Here is a 26334-nt window from a genome sequence, read left to right on the forward strand (position 1 = left end):
CAGACAGTTTTTCGGGTCATGTGGCCAGCATGACTAAGCCGCTTCTGGCGAACCAGAGCAGCAAACGGAAACGCTGTTTACCTTCCCGCCGGAGCGGTACCTATTTATCTACTTGCACTTTGACATGCTTGCGAACTGCTAGGTTGGCAGGAGCAGGGACCAAGCAATGGGAGCTCACCCCGTTGCAGGGATTCAAACCGCCGACCTTCTGATCGGCAAGTCCTAGGCTCTATGGTTTAGACCACAGCGCCACCTGCATCCCCTCTAACACTAGGTAAAGGGACCCCTGACCATTAGGTCCAGTCGTGGCCGACTTTGGGGTTGCGGTGCTCATCTCGTTTTATTGGCTGAGGGAGCCAGCGTACAGCTTCCAGGTCATGTGGCCAGCATGACTAAGCCGCTTCTGGCAAACCAGAGAAGCACACTAGCTAGCAGAGTGCTAAACAGTGACAGTTCATAAAAAGGAAGCCTGCAGTGTGTGTCAACTCCTCACCTGAATCTCAAGAACATGTTGCGCAAGAAGTTCATTGACTGGATGCACCAGAGAGATCTGAGAATCAAAACCCACAACTCTCAGAGGTAACGCAGCTTTGTTCCCCAGCAGCAATGGTTATGAGTTATTAGAGACCCTCCCTTTGTGACTCACAGCACCAGCATGTAACCCCCTGGTGTTTCATTCTCCACTGTCTTCCAACGGTTTGATGTGCTAATGGATTGTTACAAGCTACCTTAATTATCTGAAATGACTAGATGATACCCATTGCCAATCAAGCAGTGCTTGCCTGAATGCTTGCTCAGGGTATGGCAAGTTCCTGCCTTTTCATTTTCTGCCTGAAGAATAGATTTTTGAGACATGGCTGTTTCTCCAAGTGGCTCCGATGCTAGAGGCAGCTACGTTAGCAATGATAACTGCAACCTCTGACAGCAGATGAGACCACTGCTGACAGAATAGTACGAGATAAAATTCATGTTGTCAACGTTACTACAGTGGTACCTCGGGTTAAGTACTTAATTCGTTCTGGAGGTCTGTTCTTAACCTGAAACTGTTCTTAACCTGAAGCACCACTTTGGCTAATGGGGCCTCCCGCTGCCGCTGCGCCGCTGGAGCATGATTTCTATTTTCATCCTGAAGCAAAGTTCTTAACCCAAGGTAATATTTCTGGGTTAGCGGAGTCTGTAACCTGAAGCGTATGTAACCTGAAGCGTATGTAACCCGAGGTACCACTGTACATAAATCCCTGAAAGGGAGCGGGTGGCACTGTGGTCTAAACCACGGAGCCTCTTGGGCTTGCCAATCGGAAGGTTGCCGGTTCAAATCTGTGTGATGGGGTGAGCTCCCGTTGCTCTGTCCCAGTTCCTGCCAACCTAGTAGTTCGAAAGCACACCAGTGCAAGTAAATAAATAGGTACCACTGGGTTGGGAAGGTAAACGGTGTTTCTGTGCACTCTGGTTTCCATCACGGTGTCGTGTTTCACGAAAAGGGGTTTAAGTCATGCTGGCCACATAACCTGGAAAGCTGTTTGTGGACAAGCACCGGCTCCCTTGGCCTGAAAGCGAGATGAGTGCTGCAACCCCATAGTCACCTTTTGCTGGACTTAGCCATTCAGGGGTCCTTTACCTTTGCCATAAATCCTTGAAAAACTTAGGACCAGCCCACCTGAAGGATCACCTTTCTCCACACCTTCCTGCCAATTCTTGGACATCTGCTGCAGAAGCATTCCTAAGTGTCCCAAATCCATTTGGCATCCACCATAAATGTGACGATTAGCGTAGAAGCACCTATATGGCTGGATTCACTGCATCTACCCATTAGTCTGGCATTTTCTGTCTGGTTTTAGTCTCCATCTTAAAATGTTTTCATTTACACAAGCTTGCCCTGCCATGTGACGCAGTTTTACATTTTTGTGATGTTTGCCTGGTTTATGCTTTTATCTTTGATTTTCTTGCCTTATGTTGGTTTCATTGCTGACACAGCTTTGAGAACATTTCCCCCTTGATTTAGCAGGATAGAAATTGATGTATAAAATAAATAAACAGAACCTTGAGGAGCATTCCCCAGTCTGGTGGCCTTCAGATGTTCTGAACTCCAACTCCCACAAGCTGATAGCCAGAGATGAATGATGGTGTAGTCCAAAAAATCTGGAAGGCACTGGGATGGGGAAGCCTGATCTTCAGTATTCAAATACATTTGAGTTTATTCATTCCTGTGACCCAACAATTTTCTGTGCTCTCACAAAATGGATAGCCTGGAAAGGCTGATCGTCTCAGGATGAAGACAGATGAAACTACTTCCTCTTCTCCTTCTTCCTCTCCTCCATCTTCAAATTTAAGAGTGCTAGATGTTATTTTGATAACACTTCTCTCAGCCATTAAACACAGTCCCTTTTATAGTATTTCGCAAGCTCTGATAAACCAGGGTTTTTGTTTGTTTGTTTCTTAGTTTTGTATACCACCCTTCATCCGAAGTTCCCAGGGCGGTTCACAGCATACTGTGAACTGTGTTGAAAACTCTATAGTCCTGGCAAGGGCGTATTGGCTAGCACCCGTGTCATCTTCCTCAGAACACTTTTCCACTAGGAAAGCAGGTTTATGTTGCTGGGTTTTTTAAAGTGAGGTGTAGGATAAAGGAACCTCTTACTATTATATAGTTTAAGTCACACACCCCACCTGACACACAAGGGTGGGAGCGAGACTCCCTCATTGATCCTGTGCTTGACTTGCCAACAAGTACTTTTGTGCCACCAGCTGCTCTGGTTGAAGACCCTGCTGAGACTGGTAAATTATGCTATATGTCTGTCTCCAGCCCTTACTCTTTGGGGAAGAGGGAGAAAACACAAACAAGTAAACTGATGGAGTGGTTAACACCCTACCCCCACCCCCAATTTGCTCCATGAATCCCTTGTCTCGGTTCCCTTTGCTGGGCAAAATGCAAAGAATTAGACCAGCTCAGATTAGTGCAGACATGTTCATTATAGAAAGAAAGTATTAATTCTATTCACACCAATTACTGTGTTGCAGAGAGCAGCTGTGAGCAATGAATAGTTTGTGTTTATACAACATATACAAAGGGAGATTATCTAAATGGGAGCTCTGCCCACATTTTGCTCCCCCTTTACAGTGGTAAAAAGATTTACAGGAGGACATGCCCCCCCCCTGTCTTCCTTTAGCTAAGGGCCAGTAGACCTCCCGCTGCCTGGGAAGGATATAACTGGAGGACTGGCAGCCCCCGGAATCTCACAATTAAAAGTGTGTCTAAATGTTTTGTGTTTATAGGAGATTCCGTGGGTGCAAGCCATGCATTCACAGCCTATGCTTGTCCCCTGGCTGTTTTCGTGGCAGACTGCTCTGTTCCCAATCTTCCAGGCAAAGCAAGGGAGTGGTCCAGCCAAGCCAGAGACCGGACAACTAGAGCACTGATGAGCAAAGCTGTCCAAGGAATGTTACCACAGGCTAACCAGGAGCTGTTATACCAGCAGCTGGCATGCAAGAACTGTTTCTTTTTGTAGACCACCTGGGGCCCTTCCAGACTGCTCTTTTATGGCACATAAATAGGACATTTGAAGTGGATTTGCAGTGGACCACCGATACATAATCTTACTTTCTCTAGGGTTGCCATTTGTCCAGAATTTCCTGGACATAGCTGGGATTTGGTCACTAGGAACAACACCTAGGCAGAAAACACTTGTCCAGGAAAATCCGGACATATGGCAACCCATGTCAGAAGTATAGATTTTGGTGAATTTCCTTAAAAATAGCTCAAAAACTTCATTATTATTATTATTATTATTTTGAGATTTTGCAACAAAAAAAGTAACAACTAAGAAAAACTCAACAACTTTTGTGTTCGCATTTTCACTTTTTGAAATATGGCAAGCCTAACTTTATCATTTTATCACATCTGCAATGATTTCCGAATATTTTCATGTTCTTGGCTTCATACTTCAAACTGTGCCCATTCCATTACTCCATCTCCAATTCCCCCTGCCTGAGCGCAAGTTAGTTGTGCTGTGCCGTCAAGTCGCCGTTCTTTCATTTGTACACTTCTCAGGTTTTTCTGTTTCCTGTGCCAAAGAAACGCCCCATGCTATTCTGCAGAAGAAACTGCAGGAAGGCCAGCTTACGGACATCTATAGGAAGCACATGGGAGTTGCGCAACGCTGCAAGCATCTCCCCCCCCCCCCCCCCGCACAGGTAAGTTAGCTGCACTATGACGTCACAGCACTATCATGGCACTGCTTGATGCACCAGCGGCTTCCACAGATACATAGTCTCCAGGACATTGCGCAGGGATGTAGGTTAATGCATATATGACTAGGCCTCCCGGCCACTCTGACCTCCATTTTCAAAGGATTCCAGAACTGGACCAGGAAGTTCTACGGAATTCCAGTTTGAGAAACCTGATTCTGGATTTTGCAAGAAAGATCCACAAACAATTAAAGGCCAATATCTGATTTCTCGCTTTGGGTACCTTCGTGAAAAAAGCACGCTTTCAGAAACGCCACCTTCCTTTAGCTTTAGCCGCTAACTTGATACTTCGTATCCTGCTGTGTATTTATTGAGTTGCATGATTTATATCCCACACCTTGACCATAAATGCATGCTCCTAGAGTGACTAACAGAATAGGAAGGAACAGAAAAGTACAATATAGTAAGAGGAATATAATATAATGCACATTAATGCAGCAAATTAAAACAACTAAAGGAGAAATCAGATGTTGTTAGACTCCAGATCCCATCAACCACAGCCATTATAGACAATGGTCAGGGATGATGGGACCTGTTGTCCATTGTATGGATGGTCACAAACTCCTCATCCCTGGCTTAAATGAAGTCTCCAAGTGCTGGGAGGTGGCATTCCAACCCATGGGTGCCTGGAGACTCTGCCGAGGAACAAATTATACATTTAAATCACAGCTGAAGCACATTTTTCTCCTCAAAGAATTCTGGGCATTGTAGTTTGTTAAGGGTTGCTGCGAATGGTCACTCTGACTGTGAGTGGAAAATTACAGTGCCCAGAATTCTTTGAAAGAATGTGCTTTAAAGTTATAATGTATAACAGGCATCCCCAAACTCGGCCCTCCAGATGTTTTGGGACTACAACTTCCATCATCCCTAGCTAACAGGACCAGTGGTCAGGGATGATGGGAATTGTAGTCCCAAAACATCTGGAGGGCTGAGTTTGGAGATGTCTGGTGTATAAGCAGCCTCTGATGAGCTGAAGAAGGCAGCCTGGCTAAAGGCTGGGGGGGGGGGGAGAGTTAGTGATGATATAGCGTGTGGAGATAATGATTGCACCTACTTGTCTGATGAATTCTTCCATGTTGCTCTGCCAGAATCTGTTAGGTTTGAGCCCCCAGTGGTTTTCATCAAGTGGCAGGATTTTTGCAATGCAGTTAGCAACTCTGATGCAATCATGAATCGAGAGGCTGCCTGTAAGGTATACAAAACATGTGGCCTCTAAATGATCTGGGACCAGCCCATCTGAAGGACCACCTCCTCACACCTCTGTATATCTGTGTGCTCATGTCTACACCTGAGGCCTCGCCCTCATTTGGCACCTGGCTCAGCTGTTGCTTAGCAATGAAATACATGTTTTTGCAGGCCTTTGTGGCAAGTTAATAGCCTACTGCTATATATAAATAATATTTCTCATGTGCCAGGGTGTTTTTTTCTTTTTCACGCTGCCGTTTCGTTTTGCACATTTTTATAACTGATTTAAGTCAGTTTGTTATTTATTGAGTATGTTTGTATGCTTCCTTTGAGGTGCTTTGGGACAACTTTGAGGTGTGCAATATGATAAATTGATAACTAAGCAGATCCTTCGCCTGGTGGTTTTTGTGATTTTAGACCACCTTGAATTGTATCCTTTGAACCAGTCAATGCAACCCTAAATAATGAGAGTCTTGCAGAGGAGAAGATGCTCATTACCTGTCCATTATACACTATTTTCAGACACAGGTGGAACTGCAGGGAGTCTGGGATCTTACAATAGTGGCATGACCCCCCAAAATGAGAGAGAAAACTGGCTTCTATTCTACATCACCTGCTATAGCTAGAACTCTCTCATATAATCTCACCATACTACTGCCGTGTTAAAAAAACACAGTAATTTTTGTGCATTTTTCCTCTGGCAGAAAATTGCTTACACACCCATCAGCTTTGAAATGGGACATCCTTTTTTTTCTCTCTAGAAGACAGGTATCTTGAAAGCGCAATCAAATAATTTCTCAACAACTGATAAAATACCAAGTCATCAGACGCGGAGCACAATTGTTTAAAACGCAGCAGACGCACACAGTAATACAATATAAACATAACCAGAAAACAAATAGGACATGCTTTTAATGGAGTCCTTCATTATCTAGCGGTCGCCTTTAATGGAGCAAACAGTGTGTGCCATTTCTGTTATCTTACCGTAGACAGTTTGCACACACTGTAAAAATTGCTCTCCATTCTCCGGCTGAAAAGATCAGTGTTTCTAAAAGGTGGCGGGGAGGGGAGGTCATGCTGATTTATTGGCAATTAAACCTGAAGGATCTCTATACCCTCTTCAAAACAAAGCCTATCTGGGTAATTCAGCCGGGGAGACCGCAGAGCAGGCTGCCTCTCCTGTCACGAGCCCACCTTTTCTGTTTGGGCTCAGCAAAAACAACTGCCTTGGCCTTACTGAAAATGTCCTGGCCTGTGCAGGTTCTAGTTGCAGTTGCTATAGAAACCAGCTTCCAGGGAACCCTTTCCACAGCAACTAGAGGAAGCCCTGCGGGTTTGCAGCGGAACCGGAGCACTGAATTCTGGGAAAGTGTTTCCGTCCATGAGGGCTGCTGGCCAAGTCTATTGGTCCCCAACCTTTGCTCCACATAAGTAGAGAGCAGACCCTAGAGAGTGTGGCGTAGTGGTTAGAGGGTCGGACCTGGGAGATCAGGGTTCAAATGCTCACTCAGCCACAAAGCTCACTGCATTGACAATGTTGGGCCAGTCAATGGTCTCTTAGGGTGGTGTTCAAAAGCAGACCCATGGAAATGACTACAGACAGTCCATTAACTTCAATGGATCTGCTCTGATTAAAGATTAGTCGAATACCACTCCTTGCCTACACACTGTTGTTGTGAGGGAGAATTTGAGAGTTCTATCCAAATGCGATTTTTGTTTTAAATGCAGTGTAAGGTAGTCTCTACGGAAGTATATTGTATTTAATTATGGGGTATCAGAGTTTTTAGGGGGTTAACCAGGCTGGGATAGCAGGCTTGTTGGTTTTTGAATCTCTGATGTAGATTTCATTGTTCTGTATGGGACAATGACAATAAAGATTATCGTTTCATATCGAGGTGGAGAGCCACATGTGGCACTTTGAGCAACTTGGGAGATACAGAATAATAAACAATTCAAATCTTGAGGTGCTCTCTTTATTTTTTAAAATTTTATTTATTAAATTTGTATACCACTCTATACTTGCAGGTCCCAGGGCAGTTACAACATAAAAAAAAACTCCCACAATATAAAAACACAACATGCAGAGGTGACGGCCATTTCAGCACAATTTCAGGTCCAGGGAAATCAAAATGGCTTCCGGTCACTTGGCTAGTCCACAGAAAGGTATCAGCAAGGTGAGCCTTGCCAAAAAGCTGTGACCCTTTGTAGCTACCAATGAGGTGCTGGGTGCTGCTACGAGGCCGGTCTGCCCTTCCCAGTCTTCTAACAGATGTGACCCCTGATCAACATCTGAGAACATCTGTGGTGTGCGTGTGAAGGTGACCTCTCCCTACACACCATGGTCCCAATCCAAGGCTGCTAGTTAAATTTTAAAAACTAGGCTTGTTAGTGGCAATCACACAATTCATGTCACATCTAATTGGACCAAGGACCATAAGGTTCCCAGCTCAGCCCTCCGAGTCTCTGACAGGTCTTCTCTCCCCTAATAATAATAATAATAATAATAATATTTTTTAATTTATACCCCGCCCATCTGGCTGGGTTTCCCCAGCGACTGTGGGTGGCTCCCAATCAAGTACAGTGTTACCTTGGGTTACAGACACTTCAGGTTACAGACTCCGCTAACCCAGAAATAGTACATCGGTTTAAGAACTTTGCTTCAGGATGAGAACAGAAATTGCGTGGCGGTGGCGGCGTGGCGGCAGCGGGAGGCCCCATTAGCTAAAGTGGTACCTCAGGTTAAGAACAGTTCCAGGTCAAGAACAGACCTCCAGAACAAATTAAGTTCTTAAACTGAGGAACCACTGTACTGTGGTACCTCTGGTTGCGAACGGGATCCGTTCCGGAGGCCCATTCGCAACATGAGCAGAATGCAACCTGCATCTGCATGTGCCGCGATTCACCGCTTCTGTGCATGATGTCTTTTTGCGCGTCTGTGCATGAACGAGCTGGCTGGCTTCCTGCAGCCAATGGGAAACCGGCCAGCATCGCGGAAGGCGGTAACTGCTCTGCTCTGGTTTAGTGCGGTGCACGGGAGCCGACTGAGCAGACGGCGGGGGTCCATGGGCCGGTTAAACAACCCCTATGGGCCACTCGTATATGGGATGCGGGTGGCGCTGTGGGTAAAACCTCAGTGCCTAGGACTTGCCGATCGTCAGGTCGGCGGTTTGAATCCCCGCGGCGGGGTGCGCTCCCGTTGCTCAGTCCCAGCGCCTGCCAACCTAGCAGTTCGAAAGCACCCCTGGGTGCAAGTAGATAAATAGGGACCGCTTACTAGCGGGAAGGTAAACGGCGTTTCCGTGTGCTGCGCTGGCTCACCAGATGCAACTTGTCACGCTGGCCACGTGACCCGGAAGTGTCTTCGGACAGCGCTCGCCCCCAGCCTCTTAAGTGAGATGGGCGCGCAACCCCAGAGTCGGACACGGCTGGCCCGTACGGGCAGGGGTACCTTTACCTTTACTTTACCTATGGGCCACTCGTGGCCCATGGGCCTTAGGTTGCTGACCCCTGATCTGGACTGTATACTTCTGTTGATACAGCATTAACTTTTTTTTGCTGCTGCATCACACTGTTGGCTCACGTAATCCAACAATGTCTGAAGAGCCACTGGTTCCCAAGCCTTGTGATAGAGTTTAAATTACAGTTCAGGCACAATTTGATTGATTGGGGAACAGCCCCCCCCCCTATCTTTTATACTCTTCTAGACAACATATTGGGCAAGATTACTTATCAGAGCTGTTTCTTCCTGACTAGACTGACTGTACCAAAGTGCTGCAATGTTTAGATGTGAATGCTATCCCCCAAATCCCGTATCATGCAGTAGAACTCTTCAGTGTAAACACAGCACACAGAACACTGAGCTGAACAAATACCAAAGTTCTTGGCCAGAGGAGCTTATAAAGCTAAAACTATCAGGATACAAGATGTGGGACAACGCAGAACAAACAGCTGAGCAGTCAGGCTTTACAAACAGAAACCTTATGGGGTTTTCGTCACTGTCCTCGACCCATAAAATCATGGTTAATTTACCGGTATTTAAAATTCAGTAAATAAAATCTAAGAAACACCTACACTGCAGATAAGTCACCTGTGTTCCTGCAGATGAAGTCTACAGGTCTGTTAAAGGTACCCCTGCCCGTACGGGCCAGTCGTGTCCGACTCTAGGGTTGTGCGCCCATCTCACTTAAGAGGCCGGGGGCCAGCGCTGTCCGGAGACACTTCCGGGTCACGTGGCCAGCGTGACGAAGCTGCTCTGGCGAGCCAGCACCAGCGCAGCACACGGAAACGCCGTTTACCTTCCCGCTAGAAAGCGGTCCCTATTTATCTACTTGCACTTAGGGGTGCTTTCGAACTGCTAGGTGGGCAGGAGCTGGGACCGAAAGACGGGAGCTCATCCCGCTGCGAGGATTCGAACCGCCGACCATACGATCGGCAAGTCCTAGGCACTGAGGTTTTACCCACAGCGCCACCCACAGGTCTGTTATTCCACTTTAAAAATTATGACCCAGGTTTAAACATTCTTAAGGCAGTACATTTCAAAAGTTCATTAAAAACACCCATTATTTCATGACTTTCTCAGGCTCATATAATCTGGGGTAGATGTTATGGTTTACAGCTTTTTAAACATAAAGGGTTATATCAAATATTAGACGTACTTAGGAGTAGATCCTTTGAAATCAAAATAACTTACATTAATCCACTGATTTCAGTGGATCTACTGTGCATATGACTAACACTGAATATTACCCAGTGTGTTTCTTATTTCACGATAAAGTGACATATTCTATTATGAATAATGAAGCCATAAGAAAGACCTCCTGCAGCTCTCCAAAAGTAATATACACATGTGGATATGAATTTGGAGCCAGTTTCACCACCACACAAGAGACAAGATGCTTTATAAAAAGTAAACAGTGGCTTACTTCTTTGGCAAGAAGTCCAACAGAAAAACCATAGCAAAACCCAGTTGTAGTTGTTGTTTTCTCTCATGTGACCCTTCCTTTGTTACTGGATGTTGTTTCTAGGTGCAAAGAGTGCGCTGACACCGATGCTCCCTGGGCCATCTTGAGTATGAATTGTAAGTCAAACTTGTCTGGAACCTGGTTTTGTCACTTGGGCTCACTTTCAAAATCTTATTTTGACTGAAGCTATAACAACGATCGCATACTATTGCCAGCACACTAAGGCCTGCTGGGATTCTTCAGATCACCAAGGTACTTAGCGCAGTAATACCCTGCCACCGTAAACACGACCATAGCTAAGAAAATATCCAAGTACAGTGGTACCTCGGTTTAAGAACAGTCCAGTTTAAGAACGATTCGGTTTACAAACTCTGCAAAACTGGAAATAGTGTCCTGGTTTGAGAACTTTACCTTGGTCTAAGAATGGAATCCAAATGGTGGAAGGGCACCAGTGGCAGGAGGCCTCATTAAGGAAAGCGAGCCTCAGTTTAAGAAGGGTTTCGGTTTAAGAACGGACTTCTGGAACGGATTAAGTTCGTAAACTAAGGTACCACTGAAACTCAAATTAAGCTCTGGTGGTACGCCCGCTATTTCTGGTGCTCCCTTGGACTTACGATACCTTCTCTCTGTTATCTGTGTGGATTTAAATCCATCAGATTAGGAGACTACTTGATGCATCCAATAAACATCTCTTTTCAGCCATGAAAAGTTCATGCCATAACTCAATTTGACGGTTTTTAGGATGCCACTGCAGATTCTTTGGCTGTCGCTGTAAACACATTTATATGGAAATAAGTCCTACTGAGATCAGGCGGCCGTACTTCTGAGAAAATATTTAGGAGTGCACCTGCAACTTTAGCATGCTTGTGGCCTCCCCAGAGGCTTCTAGTTGTTCACTGGAGAAAACAGGGGGCTGGACTAGACGGGCATTTGGTCTGATCTGGCTTGTCTCTTCCATTCCTAGGATGGTTAACAGAAGTTGGCCCCCATCCCTTCAGGGCATATTTACATAAGTAGTGGAGATTCTGATCTGAGAGTTTATGAGGATGGAACTTGATGGCGTTTCTCCTTTCCCCACCTGTGTAATAGATGTCTATGCCGTATATTTGGGGACATGGTACCAGTGATATATCACAGCAGGTTACCTGAGGGTTCATCTGATAAAACTCTTCTTGTGAGATGTATAAGAGAAACAAAAACAACATACCCTTGAATTAAAGGAAGAAGCAATGGTGGTTATCAAGTCTTGCAGGCGTGTAGCTAATTTTAGACCCAGCAACTTAATGGACTTACAGGGCTCACCCCATTCAACAGTTTATAGCGGCTTCTACATTCCTTTGTTAGATATTATTTATTATTATTATTATTATTATTATTATTATTATTATTATTATTAAACAAGGTTGGCAACCCAGATTTTCTACATACAAATAAAAAGGAAATAATGTGAGCACTCCCGATTTCACATTTTAAACTCAATTAAATCATAGCACCACCACGACTCCAGGAATAAAATTGAGCTTGCTTCTGGTGCCCTGATACTAGCTCAGTTGGTACAGACTCTTAATCTTGGGGTTGTGGGTTTTGAACCCCATGCTGGGCAAAATATTCCTGCGTTGCAGAGGGTTGGACTAGATGACCCTTGTGGCCCCTTCCAACTTTAAAATTCTATTATCAAAATAAGCACGATTTTATTGTAAAAAAGGCTGGCATCTGTATGTCTCGGGAGACGATGGGAGTGCACCTTTGGGGGTGAGGTCAAGCTGCTGGACGGTTGCTGCACCTGCTGTGGCAACCACGTAATTTTAAAAGTAAAAATAATACAGTAACATGAGCATCGTAACCATGTATATGCTATGCTAGCCTGGTCTGCTAGCCAATGACTAGAATTTGTTTATTTTTAAAAGTAGAAATAAATGATGCTTTGTCACCCTGGGTGGGTTCCAGCCAGACATCTGTCTACCACCCGTTTCATGAACAGAACTTTGGGAAATATTATACGGCTCGTCCTATGTCTGCAACCCTACGCACCCTCACCTAGGCTATGGGCGGAACGCAATCTGCTTCTAAGCAAGCATGCAGGCCCTCTGGATGCACGGCGCCAAGCGCATGGAGACCACTCAGAAAGAGTCCTCGCAAATTTAAATGGTTGGGCCAGCTCAGTCAGTACAGCACGAGATTCTTCATCTCAAAGGTCGTGGGTTCGAGCCCCACGTTAGGCAAAAGATCCCTGCATTGCGGGGTGGGGTGGGGTTGGACTAGATGACCCTTCCAACTCTATGGTTCTGCAACCATCTCCGCATTTGAACGCAGCACCATATCCCTCCTTTGTGCCACCCATCCCGCCAGCCATGCGCTTCTCCTCCTCTTCCGATGCCCGGTCAGACTCCACGGACGACCGCTGTCCCTTTAACCTATTTGGCTGCCAACTCCCGACCTGCGGGGAAGAGTTCTGCCCAGACGCTGAGGTCCAGCGCCACCAAGTTACAGGGAACCAGGCAGAGGGCCTTCTCGGTGGTGGCACCCGCCCTGTGGAACGCCCTCCCATCAGATGCCAAAGAGAAAAATAACTACCAAACTTTTAGAGGGCATCTGAAAGCAGCCCTGTTTAGGCAAGCTTTTAACGTTTAATAGGTTATTGTATTTTAGTGTTTTGTTGGAAGCCGCCCAGAGTGGCTGGGGAAACCCAGCCAGATGGGCGGGGTATAAATAATAAATTATTATTATTATTATTATTATTATTATTATTATTATTATTAGTAAGAGTCAAGCAAGCGCGTGTGGGAACTTCGAAGTCTAAAAAAACCAAACCCTTCCTCCCCACCCCTTTTTTTGCAGCCAGCTCCCGCGTGCCATGTGCCCCGCGCGCACCAGCGACGACCCCTGCCCCCCGCACCCCCCACCCCCCCTAACTTCGCGCCGGCCCACCCCTTCCGCTTGCAATGGACTCGGCCGCTTTGCCGAGGGGGCGGCGCCACCGCCGCGAGGGGAGGGGGAAAAGGGGGCCGGTTGCGCGCCCGGAGGCTGTGCAGGCGGGCGGAGCGAGAGGAGGAGCCGTCGGCGGCCGGGGCGCCTTGTTGCTATGGGGAGACGGCGAGGGAGGGGGCGGCGTCGCCGCTGCTGCTGCTGCTGCGCAGGGCAAGGGAAGCCAGAGGCAGCGGCGGCGGCGGCGGCAGCTGCTGATTCCTGACACATTTCCCCCCCTCGCTGCCATATTGCTGCCCCCTCCCCCTTTGCGCGAGCTTCATGCGTACAGTGAGTCGGAACCTCTCCTTTATTAACTATCTCGGGTCGAGGGATGCGGGTGGGGTGGGGAGCTGGGGGGTGGCTAAGAGATACATACCCCTCTCTTCTTCAATTGATTCTTTCCAACCCCTGGGTTTCTCCCCCTCCCTCCTTCCGATTTCCTTTTCTACTTCTAGCTTTTTAATTCTCACTTGTCTTCCCCTCCCGATTTCAGCAGCGTCTACTTCCAGTTGTGTTTTGCTGGGGTATTTCTGTTTTCATTCTCTCCCTCCCTCCCTGGACGTCTGGTGTGTGTCTGTGCAGCGCGGAGGCTTAAATTGTGCTCTGTGTGTGTGCATTGTGTGTGTGTGTGTACACACACACACACACACACACACACAAATATATTGTGGGTATTTGTGCGCGCGCGCGCGCCTCCAGCTGAGTTCCCTTTGGCTTCAAGATATATGGCGAGGTTGGGATCTAGGGTGGTTGGGGATCAGAGGAAAGGTGAGTTGGTGTCAGAACTGGGGTACGCGTGTCTTTCTTGAGGGTTGTGCCTGCAAGTTGGTGTGTGTGAACAGACATTCGTGTTCCGGAGTCAGGGGTGTGCGACTTGGAGAAGGGAAGATAAATGCTCGAAACTGGAGAGGAGGACACTGGAGAGGAGAACGAGGGATTTTCTTGTGGGTGGTGAAAAAGGGTTTCTGCCCAAGCCAGTCGTGTGTGTAAATGTATAAAAAGCTTGACTGCCAGATCTGTGTCTGACCTGTTTATGTGGGGCGTTGGGAGGAGTGAATGGAACAAGAAGGTTGGAACAAGCCAAAGCTCTCTCTCTGTCTCTAAATACGCCCCTCGAGAGATAGGTGGGCTTAATAGGACCCAGATCTGATTTATTTATTTTTAAACCTACCTACTGACCACTTGAGAGATGTGTGTTCTGATAGAATGTGCTCCTCCTTCAATGAAGTGGTCCGGGCTCCCTTGGGCGGTGGGGAGACGAAGGTGGCATCTGGGGCAGGCAGGCGAGGGTGGCGCTTCACTGGAGGGGCTCCGATCTCCTCCCCCACCAGCCCCCCCTTTCCTCTGACCCTTGTCCTTCTTCCTGCCCTAGACTCTTGCCACATACACGCACCCCCCTTTAACCAGGTAGCTTTGCCCTTCTGCAAACGGCCTTTCGGACTTCGCTTCATCCTCAAGCGCTGCTTGCGCGGTTCCACCAGCCCCCCCCCCCCTAAATACGATGCGCGCGCGCGCGCTTGGGCTTTTGCTAAGACGTTTGTGTGCCCTTTTGCTGTCCGTATTCTTTTATTAAATCTCCCCCGCTTCCGGGTGAGAGTGACTGGCTCGATCTTTCTTTCCGTCGTCACGAAGCTGGAAGGGAGCAAGACATCCCGCGTGCGCACAAAAAAGTTCACCTGCTTTGGAAGTTTTTCAAAATGCAACTAAGTGAATTCTTTCCTTCTCCCCCATAACCCCTTAGAAAAGAATGAGAAAGAGACTTTTCTCCCGGCTTGCTCCGTCCCTCCCTCCCTCCCTCCTCCAGCCTCCCCCATTTTGGTTCAGGATTGTGACAGCCACGTGGCTGGCAAAGCCTCTCGCCGGGGAAAGGCGGCCACGGGGTCACCCGGGCGGCTCCGCGAGCGTGTGGGTGGCTGCGCGTTAGCAGCCCGGCACAAAGCCCGGCGCAAAGTCTGCAACGCCGCCGCCGCCGCCGCCCCCTCCTCCTCCTCTTGCATGCAGGCGTAAGAAAAGGTGCCCCCCTCTGCGCTTTAGTCCTGCCTCCCATCTCTCCCCCCCCCCCCGCTCCTGCTTAGAAAGTGCAAACTCTCCGGACGCTGAATGCAAGCGCAAGAGATTCAAGCCAACGGAGAAAAGACAGCCCCCCCCCCATCCTCTGAAAAAAACCTTGGACCCTTTTGTATGGGATCGATCAAGCCGCACTAAATAACATTAACCTCCCCTCCTCCTCCCGTTCTGTAACTGGCACAATTGGGAGTACACTCCCCGCCCCCCAACGCCTAAATATATGCAGCCATAGAGAGAATAGGGGGACAGCGCGCAGAGAATTTTAAACACACTTCAGTATGTGTCAACCCCCCCCCCCCCATATGCATGCGCTGTGAAAGGGTTAGGGAGGCAACAATCAGCCCTCTTCTCTTTTTTTCTTTCCCTTAGTTAACAGCCCTAAATGTGCACTTGGGAACTCCTGGTTTGCAGAAATCCTGTGCAATGCTTCCTGCAAATGAGAATAAGTTGCATTGCTTTGAGGGGGAGGGTGCTGGTTCTGTTGCTCCCCCCACTGGGTTTTTAACTTCGGTGGACATGTGTGTGTGTGTTTTTAGAAAGGTGTTTGTTGATGTTACAAATTATATCTTGGTGCTGTTTGTTGTTTTTTTGGCTGTGGCTAATTGCACCTTTTGGTTGGATGGTTGTAAGCTGCTTTGAGGGTCATACGCCCACGGGGAAAGTGGCTGAGATATTTTAATAAATGGGAGGGTAGTGAGCAAACCCTATAGAAAACATGAAATGCATTTGTGGTGGTCTTTTTTTGTTCTAATGTATCTCAAGGGCAACAAGTGGCCTTTAAAAATATTTCCTTTCTCTGTTTATTTTCTGAGGAGTCATGCTCAGGTAAAAAATTACTTTTTCGCCCTTTGCCAATAAGGGAATTTGTGCTTAGGTCTCTTCCAGATGTTTTGGACAACCAGGAGGGAAACCCAGATGATTGAAGGGCTGCCTTGGCCTTGGGGTCTCTTCCAATTCTACAGTTCTATTATTCTAAGTCATGGGTAGGCAAACTAAGACTTGGGGGCCGAATCCGGCTCAGTCGCCTTCTAAATCCGGCCCACGGACGGTCTGGGACTGAGCGTGTTTTTACATGAGTAGAATGTGTGCTTTTATTTAAAATGCATCCCTGAGTTATTTGTGGGGCATAGGAATTCGTTCATATTTCCCCCCCAAAATATAGTCTGGGTCACCACAATCTCTGAGGAACAGTGGACCAGCCCCTTGCTGAAAAAGTTTGCTGACCCCTGGTCTAAGTTCTATGGGAACTGACTCCCAGGTAAATGTGTGTTTAGGGTTGCAACTGAAATTAAGCTCCTTCCGTTCCCACTGATTTCAGTAGGGGAGAGTTCAAGACGCTAAACTTCCCCAATGAAATCGGTGGGATGCAAAATCAGTTCTGAACTGGCTCATGGCCATGGTGCTGATTTTTTATTTTTTTTAATTTAAATTTCTTAACAAAATAAGAAGTACCTGCTGGATCAGGCCAATGTCCCACCTAGTCCAGCATCCTGTTCTCACAGTGGCCAACCAGATGCCTGTAGGAAACCCACAAGCAGGGACCAAGCACAAGAGCACTTTCCTCCAGCTGGAATTCAGAAACATGCTGCCTCTGACCACAGAAGCAGAACACAGACACTGTGGCTGGTAGATGACATTGATAGCCCTTTCCACCAAAATCCTCTTTTAAAGCCATCCAAGCTGGTGGCCCTCACTGCCTCCTGGGGGAGCAGGTTCCATAGTTTAATTATAATCTGCATGAGAAGTACCGGTACTTTCTATTACCTGTCCTGAATCTCCCAGCTTCTTTGGATGTCCATGACTTCCTAGTGTTATGAGAGTGGGAGAAGATATTTTCTCTATCCACTTTCTTAAAGGTAAAGGTAGAGGTACGGGCCAGTCGTGACCGACTCTAGGGTTGTGTGCCCATCTCACTTAAGAGGCCGGGAGCCAGCGCTGTCCGAAGACACTTCCGGGTCACGTGGCCAGCGTGACGAAGCTGCAACTGGCGAGCCAGCACCAGTGCCGCACACGGAAACGCCGTTTACCTTCCCGCTAGAAAGCGCTCCCTATTTATCTACTTGTACTTAGGGGTGCTTTCAAACTGCTAGGTGGGCAGCAGCTGGGACCGAATGACGGGAGCTCACCCCGCCGCGGGGATTCGAACCACCGACCTTGTGATCAGCAAGTCCTAGGCACTGAGGTTTTACCCACAGTGCCACCCGCATCCCGCTTTCTTAGTGCCACACAATTTTCTATGCTTCCATCCTGGCTCCTCTTACACCTCTTTTCCTTGAACTCAAGAGGCTGCTGTCCCTTGACCCTTTTGCTTGCCCTTTTCTCAGCCTTTTCCAACTCCTTTTTGAGGTGAGGCAACCAGAACTGTACACTGTACTCCAAATGCGGTTCTGTCAAAGATTTGTGTAATAATAGCATTATGGTAACAGTGGTTTTATTTTCCTTTCCTAATGATCCCTAGTGCACTGGGCCGACATTTTCATCAAGCTGTCCTCTATGAACCCAAGGTCCCGTTTTTTGTTCAGCCACTGCCAGTTCATAACCCCATGAGCGTATATGTGAAATTAAGATGTTTCCTCCCAGACATGCATCACTTTACACTTCTTTACATTGAATTGCATTCACCTTCTTGCTGCTTGTTCACTCAGTTTGGAGAGATGCCTTTTGAGCTCTTCCCAACCTCTTTTTGTTTTCTATCAACTCATATCATCAACGAACTTGGCCACCTAATTGCTCACGCCTAACTCTAGATGGTTTATGAACAAGTTATCAAGCATAGGTCCCAATACTGATTCTTGGGGGACTCTACTTTCTTAGGGCTGCCATATGTATGGGAATTGGGCAGGAAAATGGCGTCCAGGCGGATTTTTGGCAAATTGGCAAAATGTCTGGGGAAACCCAGACGTATGGCAAGGGTGTGTGTGTGTTAATATATATATTTTAAATCATTCAATAAAAAGGCCAACAACTTCCAGCAAAAACAAAACAAAACTAATAATAATCATCATCATCATCAACTCAACTTTGTCCGGATTTTCGCTTTTGGGAATATGGCAACCCTAACTTTCTACATCCTTCCATCAGGAGAGCTGTCCATTTATTCCTACTCTCTTGCTATATAACCAGTTCTTGATCCACTAGGACATCTCTTCTTATCCCGTGACTCCTACTCTGGTGTTTCTGGTGAGGTACTCTGTTGAAAGCTTTTCGAGCATCCAAGTGCACTTTGTCAGCCAGATCACGTCTGTCTATATGCTATGGGTTAGCTTATTTAAATAGGTGGGTGGAAACTGGGGGGGGCGGGGAATTAAGAGCCGATATCTCTCGCCCCCACCTCTTCTTAGCAGAGAAGCCGGTACTGTATTCACAAAAGTTTAAAGGCACCTTGTTAAGCTTCTGACACCTTCTTGACTTCCAGTCCTGCCCACCACAAGAGAGAAGATGCGCTTTTAACGAGCTCTCGATTTCATTCCAACCCGCAAATAGAAGATGTGAGTCTCCACCAGGTGGTCTTCAACTGAGGATTTTCCCTTTGTAAAAGTGGCCATGATCCCTGCTAGCAAGTGCAAGAGGGGATATTTCCCTTTTCCTTCCTGGTCAAGAAAGTGTCCATCTTGGTTGTGATCTTGTGGAGTGGGATGGGGACCAATAGGAAGCAAAGATAATGTCAGCGCATGCAGGTTGAGGTACAAACGCAAACTCAGCTTCTCCATTGTAGCCATCAATTAGTTTATGGTACGGAATAGGCAGCAAGCAGCACAAATGGCACAAGCAGAAATGATTTTGTGGCTCAGATAGGTGCATGCAGACCTGGTTCTAGCAAAGCATTGTGCCTCCTGTCCTCTATGCCGCAGGGTCCCAAACTGTGGCCCGTGAGCTTCAGTCAGGTTCCATGTACAGTGGTACCTCAGGTTAAGTACTTAATTCGTTCCGGAGGTCCATTCTTAACCTGAAACTGTTCTTAACCTGAAGCACCACTTTAGCTAAAGGGGCCACCTGCTGCTGCCATGCTGCCAGAGCACTGTATAAGCTAAGCGACAAATGGCTCATTAAATCAGGATTGCAGTCGCCAAAACGGAAAGTCTAGTTCGAAAGTCGTCTTTTTCAATATGACTTTGTGGTTCCTGAAATTCATTCTGATTGTGCAGATGAAATATAATTGATATAATTCTACAGGATGTGGTATTATTGTGTGAAAACAATCAAGATCCAGGGATCCCCAAGGACGCAACTCCAGTTGGTGGAGACGTCAGGCATCATCCTGGCGCCTGACCATCTTCACTTGGTCACAAGTGGCCGATAGCCAGGTGCAAAATGCGCCTGGCGCCTGGCTAATTTTGAACGCTGCTCTTTTGCATCATGGGGCTTGTGCTGAACAGGGGCTGGGGAAACTTGTGTCCCTCTAGTGGATTTTGGAGTCCAATTTCCAGCTGCTCCAACCAGCTTGGCTAACAGAGTGGATGTGGATTGAAGTTCAGCAGCACCGGAAGGCCCCACAGATTCCTCATCCCTGTAATAGTAAAAACAAAATAAAAGAAAAAAATTCCTTCCAGTAGCACCTTAAAGACCAACTAAGTTAGTTCTAGGTATGAGCTTTCGTGTGCATGCACACTTCTTCAGATACACTGAAACAGAAGTCACCAGACCCTTCTATATAGTGAGAAGGTGGGGAGGGGTATTACTCAGAAGGGTGGTGGGAATGGGTGATTGGCAGATAGCTGTGATGAGCCTGTTGACGACTCTTAATGACTGCAATAGGTCTTACAGGAAAAAGCAATGGGTGAGAAGGTGAAAAATGGCTTTGTCATATATAATGAGATAAGAATCCAATGTCTTTGTTCAGACCAGGTCTCTCCATGGTTTTAAGTTTGGTAATAAGTTGCAATTCAGCAGCTTCTCTTTCCAGTCTATTTCTGAAATTCCTTTGTAATAGAAAGTTACTTTGTTACACATGTTGTGGCTGTCAAAAGACACTGGTGTGCTGTGAATTTGCCTTTTCTTTTGATGGTATTTGCAAATTTATTTAATAAATTAAAGCATATTTTTTAAAACAACAATATAATAAAAAGGGTGTGGGGGAGAATTGACCAGATTGGAACTTAGACTTCCTACTGATCCATAAAACTTATTTACACCACTTATTTTATTTTTAAAAACCTCTCAAAGCATCTTACAAAAAAGGCTTGAATGACAAAACAGTTAAAAGCAGATATTTAAAATGGTTTAAAATCTGCTGTTGCCTTATTGCTATTTTAAATATTTTTTTAAAATAAGATAAAAAACACAGATTAAAGCAGATGTTTTTAATTTCCAGATTCCTCTGGGGTCTCCTCAATCCCAGCTCAATGGGATACAACCACACCAAGCCTCTCTGGGGCTGGATAGATACGAGTTGTAGGAAGCTACTGCTGTAGCTGTTTAAATAGCGCTTAAAGCCCTAAAATGACTTATGTCCCAAATATGAAACGCCACCTCCTTTCCTCAGGCCATCTTGGATGTTAAACTCATCAGAGTGGTTCCTCTTGGTAGATCTGTTGCCTTCAGAAATTTGGGAGGTAGCAAGCAGAGAGCAGGCCTCTGTGGCACCGTTTGGCATATTCTTTGTATTGCATATTCTTTGTACAGTGGTACCTCAGGTTAAGTACTTAATTTGTTCCAGAGGTCCGTTCTTAACCTGAAACTGTTCTTAACCTGAAGCACCACTTTAGCTAATGGGGCCTCCTGCTGCTGCTGCTGCGCCGCCAGAGCCTGATTTCTGTTCTTATCCTGAAGCAAAGTTCTTAACCTGAAGCACTATTTCTGGGTTAGCGGAGTGTGTAACCTGAAGCGTATGTAACCTGAAGCATAAGTAACCCGAGGTACCACTGTATTCCTCATACGGCGGAAGGTACCCCTCTTCTTCTTCTGACCTTGGGCACCTGAGATAGATACATCTTAAGACCCACCTTATTCTCTTGATCGCAACCTGTTTTAACATTTTAAAACATGTGTTTTAAATGGTTGTCACCTGTCTGAGGAATCCATGGAGGGAGGGAAGGCAGGTAAGAAATCTCAATGATTGTTATAAAAAATATATCTCCAGAAATAATGTCAGAATGCTCTGCGCCATGATTTGCTCTCTTCCCACCCCTCATTCCTGCGTGTTAAATATAGTGGACTTCGGCTCTTCAAGTAGCCATTTCCTGCAGCAGTAAATTAAGAAAACAAACACACCCATGCAGAACCATTTCAGCTATGGTGACAGTGGTGCCCTTCATTGTAATCCTAACCTGGTTTCTCGAGGAAGGCGTGAAGCCTCTGCTTCTTTACTTACACGAATCCACCTGAGTAAAATGTTAAAGGAGCCCGTATAAACGGGAATAGCCTGACTAAAATAAGCCTGGCTTGTGCTGCTTAATTTTATTTGCATTTGGAGCTCTCCCAGTTATGGATGGCCCGGAGGGCGCAGTAGTAACAGATTAACAAGCACAAATATATATTTACAGTTCTATTAACATCTAGATTAAAAACATAAATATCAAAAACCCCAGTCTTCTGTCAGCTGAACCTTTCTCCGTATAGAAAAGCCTTGCAGTCTTCCAAAAGGTTTAGATATATATATGCTTTGAAAATCTCGGAGGTCTGAGAGAAATAGCAAAGTAGGGAATTTGGGGGCTGCACTTCCATATAGAAATTTCCCTGCCCCTGGAAAGGCAGAGAGGGTTCTTGTTTCTGGAACTAGGCTTCTCTCTGCCAAACTTCTTGTTGTTTTTTAATGGAGCATTTAAGAAAATGATACCCAACTTATTCCCAGTGTTCAAAATTCCCTGGGCGCCAGGCACGTTTTGCTACTAGTGCGGGTCCAATTGCGACCTCGTGGAGATTTCTGGGCACCAGGTTGGCGACAGACATCTCCATCGAGCCAGCAGACTTGTGCATACCAAAAGACACACATCTTGTGCTTCTGTACTGCTGAGCGAATCATGGACCCCTTGCTGGGCATCTCAGTCCTCCAGGCATCATATCAAGGAAAATAAGTATAGGGCTGAGTACAGGTATTTCTGACTGTGCTGCAGCCTTTTTGCAGGCTACCCAAGCAGAACTCACAGACCACAGTTTGAAAACCTCTGCCTTTGGTCCATTTCCATGGTGTGGGCTTCTCCTTCTTGCATACAGGGACAAGCGAATTGATTTATGCGCAAGCTACAGCCAAGCAATGTAGTTGAGATCATAGAATCACAGAATTGTAGTATTGTAGTGCTGGAAAGGGATGTCTAGCTCAAGTCCCTGGCGAATAGACATTCTGCTGTGGTGACCATAACCTAGGTTTGAGGTCCTGTTTGGTGCTTGGCTTACATATCTGCGTTTCCAACACGGCTTCTCCTCCAGCCATGCACCTGTTGCACCATGAAATTGTACGATCCCAGGCACTCAGCACCAAATGACTTCCCTGCAGGTATAGATTGGCTCTTAAGCAGTGCTGGAAACTCATATATATAATATAATTGCCAAATGGCACCTTAAACCCAAGGTGATGGTCGCCACAATGGAATGTCTAGGCCAGGGGTCAGCAAACTTTTCCAGCAGGGGGCTGGTCCACTGTCCCTTAGACCTTGTGGGGGGCCAGACTATATTTTGAAGACAAAAGAAATAATGAACGAATTTCTATGTCCCACAAATAACCCAGAGATGCATTTTAAATAAAAGCACACATTCTGCTCATGTAAAAACACCAGGCAGGCCCCACAACTAACCCGGAGATGCATTCTAAATAAAAGGACACTTTCTACTCATGTAAAAACACACTGATTCCCGGACCGTCCGTGGGCCGGATTTAGAAGGCGATTGGGCCAGATCCGGCCCCCGGGCCTTAGTTTACCTACCCATAGTCTAGGCCCTTTTTAGCACTGGGATTCATTATTACTATTATTTATTTCATTTCTATACTGCATTGTATTTTAAAGAGCAAACCTCAAAGCATTATAACGTCAAATAACACCGTCCAGAATAAAACAAATTCAAGCTTTGAGGAAAATATTACAGATGCTTCTCCAAGGGTATTTTGCTTTCCCCAGTTGCCAACCTGGTGTCCAAAGATCTCTGTGTGGTTGAAATTGGGCTTGCACCAGCCGTAAAACACGGCCGGCTAATTTCTGTCACTGTTCTTGATTAGGGATGTATGTTCCACAGTGTGTGGGAAGCTGCTGTGACTATCCGAGTGCCCATCGACATGCGCCTTTGCAGTTTGAACATGAAAGTGTGGTTGGAATTAGAGATAAGGCGCAGGGACAGAAAGGATCTCTTTGTACAGCTCCGAACTTGAAGCATGCACAGACGGTGAATGGCAATTCTATATGGAGTTTGCCCAGGTGGCTAAATTAAAAAGTTGATCCCTGCTACAGGCATTGCCAATTCCCAAGCCCTCCTCCACCCCCTTTGCGGCTTTCCAACTGGTGAGCAGGTTTGCAAATGTACGGATTGCAACACAGTTGATTTTCTATTAGATATTGAGCTGCATAAGCAAGACTCGCCGACCATCCCTCCACCCCCCCAAAGCCCCCCTCTCCCAAAAACCATGGCAATCCAGGGTGGCTTCACTCGTTCAACCACCCTGCCGGAGGTAGTAGCAGACAGATGGTTCTCAACAATGGGAAAATCCAGTTGGTTTCCCTTAGGAAAATGCTTGAGAACAATAATGCTTAAGGGGATAAAGGCAGATTAATTAATAGAGGCATTGTTGGTGCCTGTGTTCGGTTGCTCCTATTTGCGCTCTAATTATGCGATAGATGTGCTCTTTTATGGAGAGGTCTAGCACACAGCGTGGATAAAGCGCCCCTTCCATCGTAACAGTATCTATCAAAAGAAAGGAATTGGGCTTAAGTCTTGCTTCCATTTTTAGACCAACAGTAAGCTGAACGTGTAATCTGCAGAGCAACCCTATGCATATCTGTTCATAATATAAACTCCCTGATTGCCATAGTAGTGTTTGTTTTACTTTGGCACAATCTGCTCTTTAATTTGGTGTGAGTACTGTCTTCGATATCCAGTGTGTATTGTAGGGTAGTGTCCCCAGTAGCCTGATTTATACTGGGACTAAACCATGGTTTAGTGTTGCAAGAGCAAGCCAAAGTGAACCCCAGACTTGAACTCTCCCTCCTCTCCTTCTGGCACAGACATGAGGACAAGATAGAAAATTTCTGCTTCTGTTTCGGATGAACCGCAGTTTGACATCCAACCCTAAACTGATTAAGTTTAAGTATGGTTAGTTGAAACAAAGTCAACTTCCTAAACTATAGTTTGGCTTGTTTCAACAAACCATACTGTCAGGGAACTGCCATCGGAGCCAGAGGGAGAGGGAGGGCTCCAGAGGGATTACGGAGAGCGTCCCAGGAGGGAGAGAAGCAGTCCATCTTTTGGGGAAGGAAATCAGCGTAGCACCAGTGGAGAAGGGGGGCAGATGGGGGAATCGGCGAGGTGGCTCCATGACTCCTCGCCGGAGACCAGCAGGGAGAGCACGGGTCCTCCGCTGCCCACACCCTCCCTGCACAGAAGGCTTCCGCGCAGGGAGAGTAGGCGGAGACTAGGCGTCAAAGAGCTTCTTTGCTGGAAGAAGTTCAAGAAACGCCCACTGACGGATTCTGCCAGCGACTGAGACAGCCACGGGTGAGTGGCTGTCTGGACAGAATAGGGTTCACCCAGGTAACCCAGCCAGGTGTGGCGACGACTTACGCACGAGCAACCCCTAGAACCATTACACATACTTAAGATTAATCACAGGTTGTCAGGTTCTGGTGGCTAAAAAGGAACCAAAAGTTTTCAACCTCCTCTTCATGGCTACATTGGAGGGGGAAGTTTGCCAATCTGAAGCTAACTTGGAGATATCCTCACAATCCAAGTCAACACTCTGTGTTGGGTAAAAGTGTACCTCCCCCCCCCCTTCCTCAGAGGGAGCTGTGAAGAAAAACAGGTTTGCATGTTTCCATTGTGGCTGATTTGAGCTAGAGAAAAACCAGATGTGAAGGATGTCAGTTTACTAATGCTCTTAACAGCATCCTCACACTTCCACTCTGGAATCCCCAGAGCAGTTTGGCAATTGTGTTTTAATTCTGGGGGAAGTACTGGTGGAATACAATGAGGCATGGACGTATATAAACATCCATACATACATATATATACAGTCATACCTTGTGTTGTGTTCTGCTCTTCTTACGGACTTTCAGCTTACGAGTGTGGCAAACTCGGAAGTGTTTACTTCTGGGTTCGCTGCATGCGCAGAAGTGATATGTGCGCTTCACACATGTGCAGAAACGCTTGATTGTGCCCGCACATGCCTGGAAGAGGCACTGTAGTTGCGGACTTTTTGGGTGCGAAAGGCACCCCGAAATGGATTAAGTCTGTAACTAGAGGTACCACTCTATCTATCTATCTATCTATCTATCTATCTATCTATCTATCTACACTACCTGATGCTGAAATGCAAGTTGCAAAGCTGGGCATACGCAGTTGACTGATTTATAAAAGGATTTCTATATGCTGCTATTCTGGTGGAGTACCCAAGTGCAGTGCACCACATGATTACAACAATATTACATTAAAAACCAAATTAAAATATACAGGGGGGAAAGTCGCAAAATTCACCCAGTAAACGGAGAGTAAATGCAATCCACAATCTACAGCTGTCTGGATGAGCATAAACTTTTTATATTACCGGTGGATCCGCCATGCTCAAGGTGCCTTCCAGATCTCTGCGGGAGGACTTTATAAGTCAACAGCAGAACCTTAAACTTGGCTCAGTAACAAATTGGCAACTGGAGAAGCTCCTTCAGGAGGGCGATAGGGTGGACCAGTAAGCAGCACGCTGCACCAGTTGCAGCTCCCAAACAGCCTAGGTGAAGCCCAACACAAAGTGCATCACAGAAGTCTTATCTTGACA

The 26334-nt window shown here is 46.5% G+C and overlaps 1 protein-coding gene and 1 long non-coding RNA gene across 3 annotated transcripts in view; one reads left to right on the forward strand and one right to left on the reverse strand.

The window, feature by feature from the left end:
• Positions 1 to 3809: 3809 nt before the first annotated feature.
• Positions 3810 to 26334, reverse strand: part of LOC309338042 — a 47905-nt gene continuing 25380 nt past the window's right edge. Inside the window, exons 2-3 of the long non-coding RNA XR_014154616.1 lie at positions 5300 to 5430; positions 3810 to 4061 (exon numbers count right to left, since the gene is read on the reverse strand). This is a non-coding gene — a long non-coding RNA (uncharacterized lncRNA). The remainder of the gene's footprint in view (positions 4062 to 5299; positions 5431 to 26334) is intronic.
• The window catches only part of FOXN2 (forkhead box N2), a 47510-nt gene continuing 34634 nt past the window's right edge, over positions 13459 to 26334 (forward strand). Inside the window, exon 1 of one of the 2 annotated variants that reach the window (XM_081854871.1) lies at positions 13459 to 13646. The gene's annotated coding sequence lies outside the window, so the exon portion shown is untranslated. Of the gene's footprint in view, positions 13647 to 22769; positions 22858 to 26334 lie in introns of those variants that run through there. The other variant, XM_081854872.1, reaches the window with a different exon arrangement.

This window comes from Podarcis erhardii (genome assembly GCF_964252035.2).
Source record: "Podarcis erhardii genome assembly, chromosome: 3".
Lineage (NCBI taxonomy): Eukaryota > Metazoa > Chordata > Lepidosauria > Squamata > Lacertidae > Podarcis > Podarcis erhardii.